The sequence below is a fragment of the Neofelis nebulosa genome, chromosome 5 (assembly GCF_028018385.1).
Source record: "Neofelis nebulosa isolate mNeoNeb1 chromosome 5, mNeoNeb1.pri, whole genome shotgun sequence".
In the NCBI taxonomy this organism is placed as follows: domain Eukaryota; kingdom Metazoa; phylum Chordata; class Mammalia; order Carnivora; family Felidae; genus Neofelis; species Neofelis nebulosa.
The window spans coordinates 74,199,150-74,206,605 of record NC_080786.1 but is presented as its reverse complement, the minus strand read 5'-3'; the positions used below and the strand labels follow the sequence as shown (position 1 = coordinate 74,206,605).

The window sequence follows — 7,456 nt, the reverse complement described above, 5'->3', positions numbered from 1 at the left end:
TACATTCTAGCTCCATCCACGTTGTTGCAAATGGCAAGATTTCATTCTTTCTGATGGCTGAGTAATATTACATTGTGTGTACACACACACACACACACACACACACACACATACACACATATGTATATATATGTGTGTGTGTGTGTGTGTATATATATATATATATATATATATACATATATACAAACACATCTTCTTTATCCATTCATCAGTCAATGGACATTTTGCCTCTCTCTATGGTTGGGCTATTGTTGATAATGCTGTTATAAACATTGGGGCACATGTACCCGTTTGAACCTGTATTTTTGTATCCTTTGGGTAAATACCTAGTAGTTCAATTGCTGGATCGTAGAGTAGTTCTATTTTTAGGTTTTTTGAGCAACCTCCATACTGCTCTCCAGAGTGGCTGCACCGGTCTGCATTCTCACCAACAGTGCAAAAACAATACTGGAGGCATCACAATTCAAGATTTCAAGCCATACTACAGCTTTGCGCAGTGGCAGTATCATAGCCAATGAGGTTTATCTGAGGCGCGATTATTGCTAATTGAAAACAAGCTATACTACAAAGCGGTGGTCATCAAGACAGTGTAGTACTGGCACAAAAACAGATACGTAGATCAGTGGAACAGAATAGAAAACCCAAAAATGGACCCACAACTATATGGTCAACTAATTTTGACAAAGCAGGAAAGAATATCCGACAGAAAAAAGACAGTACTATCAACAAATGGTGTTGAGAAAACTGGACCACAACATGCAACAGAATGAAACTGGACCACTTTCTTACACCATACACAAAAATAAATTCAAAATGGATGAAAGACCTAAATATGAGACAGGAAACTACCAAAATCCTAGAGGAGAACACAGGCAGCAACCTCTTTGACCTTGCCTGTAGCAACTTCTTACTAGACATGTCACCGAAAGCAAGGGAAACAAAAGCAAACGTGAACTATTGGGACTTCATCAAAATAAAAAGCTTCTCTAGCCTTAGGAATGGGAGAAGATATCTGCAAATGACATATCTGATAAAGAGTTAGTATCCAAGAACTTAACACACTCAACACCCAAAAACCAAACAACTCAGTTAAGAAACGAACAGAAGACATAAATAGACATTTTCCAAAGATGACTTTGAGATGGCTAACAGACACATGAAAAGATGCTCAACATCACTGAGCATCAGGGAAATGCAAATCAAAACCATGATGAGATACCACCTCACACCTGTCAGAATGGCTAAAATTAACAACACAGGACACAACAGGTATTGGTGAGAATATGGAGAAAGGGCAGGGGGATCTCTAGCCCTAATCCTCTTGTGATGGTATACAAGGTGGTGCTTTTTGGAGGCGGTTAGAGTTAGATGAGGTCATGAAGGTGGGGTCTTCATGACGGGTAGTACCTTTATAAGAAAACACCAGAGAACTTGCTCTTGCTCTGTCTCTACCATGTGAGGACACAGGAGGAAGACAGCTGTCTGCAAACCAGGACAAGAGCTCTGATCAGGAGCCTAAGTGCCTGGCACCTTGATCTTAGACTTCCCAGGCTCCAAAACTGTGAGAAATAAATTCCTGCTGCTTAAGCCACTCAGTCTATAGTATTATGTTATGGCAACCCAACTTAAGACAGTACCCTATGTGGGGCACCTGGGTGGCTCAGTCGGTTGAGCATCCGACCGGCTCAGGTCATGATCTCACAGTTCGTGGGTTTGAGCCCTGGATCAGGATCTGTGCTGACCTCTTGCTCAGAGCCTGGAGACTGCTTCAGATTCTGTGTCTCCTTCTCTCTCTGCCCCTCCACCTCTCATGCTTTGTCTCACTATTTCTCAAAAAATAAATAAATGTAAAAAAAAAAAAAAAAGACAGTACCCTATCTGATACTGAGGTACAGAGAGCTTAGCAACTTTCTCAACGTCACACAGCTGGGATTTGGAACAGGCTAGTCTTACTCCCCGAGGGCATGGTTGTTCGCTGTGCTAACCTGTTTCCCTACCTTTTGCGGTTTGAAGGGGCACTGAAATATAAAGCAACATCCTGTTGCAGAAATATTTGAGTAAACGAAGGTCATGAAAAGTGTCAGTTACAAGTGGAATATAAATTAAGGTATAAAAATATGACAAATAATGCTGCGAAAGGTAGGTCACAGGCAGACCTGGAGACCTTGTCTTGATTCATGCACAGGCATTGATGCCACCATTTTCCATTCCCCCTTCCTAATTCTGTTTTTTTTTTTAATTTTTTTTTTAACGTTTATTTATTTTTGAGACAGAGAGAGACAGAGCATGAACAGGGGAGGGGCAGAGAGAGAGGGAGACACAGAATCGGAAGCAGGCTCCAGGCTCTGAGCCATCAGCCCAGAGCCCGACGCGGGGCTCACAGACCGTGTGATCGTGACCTGAGCTGAAGTCGGACACTTAACCGACTGAGCCACCCAGGCGCACCCTCCCTTCCTAATTCTGATCACCAATTTTGGAAGATTACTGTAGGATAAGTGCTGCTTCCAAGAAACTGCTGATTCGGAGACATGGACAAGAACTCTGCCTACCAAAATGTCTTGCCTTGTCACCATCTGGTCATGGAGGACTAGTGACCAAATCACAGACTTGAAATTTAGTATCTCTGAATGCATGTCCATTCACCCATTTGCCTTGTTTTGTGTTTTTTTTTGGGAGGGGTGGGGGGAGCTATGATGTATATCACAGATTGCTTATTTTCAAAATAAGAAATAATAGTGGGATTCTGCCTCAAGGAAACTGCCAAGATCATCTCACAGAAATGACTGAAATTGACATGCAGTTGCAGAGTCCTTTAGTTACTAAAGAATGAGTGACAGAAGCACTTTCAGGTGGAAGGTGTCCAGGGTTAGACCTGGTCTCTCACACTCCACTCTGCCACTTCCCAGCCTTGTGACTTGGGGCAAGTCGCCTAATCTGCACATGTGCCTCAATTTCCTTGCATATAAACTGGGAATATGAAAACCTGTCCTTCGAGCATTGTCATGAGGTTTAAATGAGATAACCTGTATCTGGCACATACCAATGCACAAATAGCTTTGCAACGGCTGTTTTGTTTTTTAACTAGACAAAGACAAATCTTCCCCACTGACATATTTTTCTACAGGAAAACAACAGTATATGCTTTTAACATAAATCTACATCTGACTTTTGTATAATAATGGACAGGATAAGGCACCAGAAATCTTTTAGAATTTTTTTTTTAGGTGAGCTCTATTAGTCTGCATTAAAGAAGCAAAAACCTTTCTCTACAGACTGAGAAGGAAAAGACAGGGGAAAAAAAACTGGCCAGTTTAAACAATGAGGGATATATTTTTTTTTGTCAGTATCTTAAAGAGGCTTTTCTTATACAAACAGGAGTATTTGCTGGTCAGTACCCAGATTTTTTTTTCTTTTGATGTATATTAAAAAAATTAAAAGGAATATTCTTAGAAAGACATCTGTGCCTGGGGTGACTCACATTTGATCAATCCCTGTGAACCGAGCTTTTCAGGGGATGTGCAATTATTTGCTCAGTTAGGCTTAAACTTTTTATTTATCTAATCACCCCCCTGTAATGCTTTGATCTGAACTTCCAAGGCCTATTTTTCAACCACTTTAGCTACATATTTTAAGTCTTATGGTCTAATCAACCCCAGCCCGTAAAACATGCAATGTCCTGTTTAATGCATCCTATTAGGAAATCAGCTGCCACATGGATTTTGAAATCTCCCACTTTGTGACTGGGTGAGCTGTTTGGAAGTGTCATTAATGTCATTATTCTGGGAGAGCAGGAGAGAACCGGCAGCCAACTGTACCCTCTGCATCCCGGCTGCTTCTCTCTACTAACTCTTGCCGAGTGACTCAGAGATGAATCACCGATTTCTGCAGGTGTATGCTTGGGAGTCCTGGAAGCCTTCCACAGCCCAGCGGGGGCACATGTTTGCTTCATTAGTTCATGGGGTTACTCAGTACTTCCAGCTAACTTAGTTTGATTGTACAATAATGTAAAAAAAATATACTGTGTGTGTCAATTTGCGTGTGTGTTTATATGCCACAAATACACTGCAACTTAGAAATTGAAAAGTAAAACCTGTCACTGAGTGATTAGAAAGTGTGCTGACTTAAAATCTTTGGAAAGAAAAATAATTCCTATGTATGTCATTTTTTATTGCACCACATACTTTTGGTAATGGTATTCTTCCTTTTCCTATCTCCTTGATTGGGCCATGTAGGGGACAAGGACCTATCAAGACCTGATGAATTACCAGACTGTAATTTCTTTCTCAGCCTAGAAGCTTTTTTATTTGAGTATCTTCAGACACTTTAGCTTGTCAGAGACTTTTTCTTTTTAAAGAGAGAACACTCAATTTTTTTCTATGGAAACAAAAATGTAAATATAAATATAAAGACAAATATAATCTTTACTTTGTTAACCTCTGAACAAACCTTACTTTTATATGGGAGCAGTGCCTAATGAAGATAACAGCCATCAATTAAATATAGAAACAAGGTTGAAGAATACTGTGATAAAACCGCAATGCATAAATTCACCAAACACCAATGGTCTTTAATCATGATCTACGACACAACATAGTACACAATGGTAATAGCTAACGTTTGATTCCTTCCCATGTCCTAACACCAATTAAAATGCTTTACATATACTAATTCTTTTACTTCTCAGAACAACCCTGTGATATTGGTACTATTATTGTCCTCATTTTATAGGCTAGAAACGATAGGCTAAGGCTTAAGAAACTTGCCTAAGGTCTCACACAGATAAAGGATGAAGCCAGGGGATACCTAGGTGGCTCAGTCGGTTAAGCTTCTGACTCCTGATTTCAGCTGGGGTCATGATCTCAGGATCCGTGGGTTCGAGCCCTATGTCAGGCTCTGCCCTGACAGCTCTGAGCCTGCTTGGGATTCTCTGTCTCTTTCTCTCTCTGCTCCTCCCCTGCTTGCGTTCTCTCACACTCACCCCAACCCAGCCCCCGGAAAATATACAATACAATACAACACAATACAATACAGGATGAAACCAGAATTTAAAATAATAAAAACAAAAAAACAAAGAGTATTTACAGCTCTAAATCCCTTCCTTGCCTCTCAGTTGGGTAGATTGATGCCATGTCTAATCACAACCAAGCAGAAATCTGGGTTTTATCTTCTGGAGAGGTACCTGAACTATAGGATACCAGGCACATACTCCAACCCTAACATTAACTGTAACCCTAAATCATAAACCTGAAACACCTAACCCCTAATGCTAATTCTAACCCTAATCTTAAGCCTAACCCTCTGTAGAGCTCTCTGAACTGCAGTACACAAGGCACATATCCTCACCCTGACCCTAGTCCTGCCCCTTACCCTTTCCCTAACCCTAACCCCAACCCAAACCCTAATCTTAAAGATGTAGTAACATTTCTATACATATACACATGTATATATAGGAATATTACTCAGCCATTTAAAGTATGAAATCTTGGCGTTTGTAGTGAAATGGTTGGAGTAAGAGTATTATGTTAAGTGAAATATGTCATTCAGAGAAACGCAAATAACACATGATTTCACTCATATGTGGAATTTAAGAAACAAAACAAATGAGCAAAGAGACAAAAAAGAGACAGAGAGGCAAACCATGAAAAAGACTCTTAACTCTAGAGAACAAACTGATGGTAGCCAGAGGGAGGTGGGTGGGGGGATGGGTGAAATAGGTAATGGAGATGAAGGAGGGCACTTGTGATGAGCACAGGGTGATGTATGGAAGTGTTGAATCACCATATTATACAGCTGAAACTAATATTACACTGTATGATAACCGGAATATAAAAGTTTAAAAAATAAAAAATGAAAAATAAAAATAAAACCAGCCAATCAGCCTCCAGAACCTGCATTGCAAAACTGTGCTATTATGGTCTAATGACAGGTTTTTAAACAAACACTGAAGAATCTTTATATCCAAATGGATCCTGCCCACTCCAGAGTTGTCACCTATGTATACTCTAGGTTATTCCAAATGTTGCCATGGTTCAACAAATCTACATCTTTCTCTCAAAAAAATTTTTTTTTAATTTTCCTCTAAGCCTATGGCTGGTTGTTCAAATATTACCAGTAAAACATTTACTCTAACCTCAGATTTGAGTTTTGGAAACAGTCAAAAGAAATTCAGAAGCAGGTTGGCGAAGAGAGGAGGAATCAAGTTTGGTAAGGAGGTTATTAGTTAAACTGTCTCTAAAGATAATTTTCAAATGGAGGTTCTAAAGTTCCAAACACATTTTGTATAGTGGCAACATCATTAAAACACACTTGTAGAGGCGTCTGGGTGGCTCAGTCAGTTAAGTGGCATCTGACTCTTGATTTTGACTCAGGTTATGATATCACAGTTCTGAGACTAAGCCTTGAGCCAGACTCCATGCTGAACATGGAGACTCCTTAAGATTCTCTTTCTTCTTCTCCCTCTGCCCCTCCCCTCCCTACCATGATCTCTCTCTCTCTAAAATAAAATAAAATAAAATAAAATAAAATAAAACTTGCAAAGATCATTCTAAAGAGCATTAGATAGATGGAGAGCAGTAGCATAAATGTGTCTGATACTGTATTCATTCTCTAAACATGTGACACCACACTATTAGGTCATGATTCAGTAGCTGCTACTTGGTCACATGACCTGTCATAAGCCCTTTTGATTCTTTTCTGTGTACAAATTTATATATACATATATAAATTTTATATAAATATATATAATTAACTCTCTCTATATATAAAACTATATGTCACTATCCTGGCAAGAAAGTGACAGCCAATCAAAATGGATAAATAAAGGATAATATACAAGGTTACTTTCTTGCTTGCTTAACTCCTGCTGATGCCCCATTGACTAAACCCCACATGAATCTAAGCAGCAAAGAATCTGTCTGTTGTCCTATAGAGATCACCTTTCTGGGGCACAGGACATGATGAGAGCGGTCCCAGAAGGGCAAAGCACAGGGACCAATTGTACCCAGGGGGCTGTCTCCAAATATGGTTGGCAAAAATCCAAATTTTCTCTTTATTCTCAAGCCTGTTTTCCATCTAGATCATACCTTTCCTAGAAGAGAGGAACTGGAACATGGTAAACATGCTTCATATACAGATTATTTCTTGGTTGCTAAACTGGCCTGAGGAATGGAAAAAGAAGAAGAATCTGTGCTTTATTGAGTGCCTGCTATGTGCCAGGTAGTTAACTTACATTAAAAAAAAAAAAGACTCATTATAGGAAGATAACGTTGCTTTACTTATGTGGTCTTCCCCCCCAAAATCCATAACTACAGTCTAATTATGAGAAAAACATCAGACAGATATCTCTTGAGGAACAATCTATAAAATATCTAAGCTGTCTTCAAAATATGCTCAAAACCCTCAAGGTCTTCAAATACAAGGAAGTCTTGAGAAACTATCCAAGTTTCCTGGAAGAGAA

At 39.5% G+C, this 7,456-nt stretch overlaps 1 pseudogene; it reads left to right on the top strand.

Annotated features, from left to right (window-relative positions):
• Positions 1 to 485: 485 nt before the first annotated feature.
• LOC131513370 (U4 spliceosomal RNA) lies at positions 486 to 566 on the top strand (annotated as a pseudogene).
• The last annotated feature ends 6,890 nt before the right edge of the window (positions 567 to 7,456 follow it).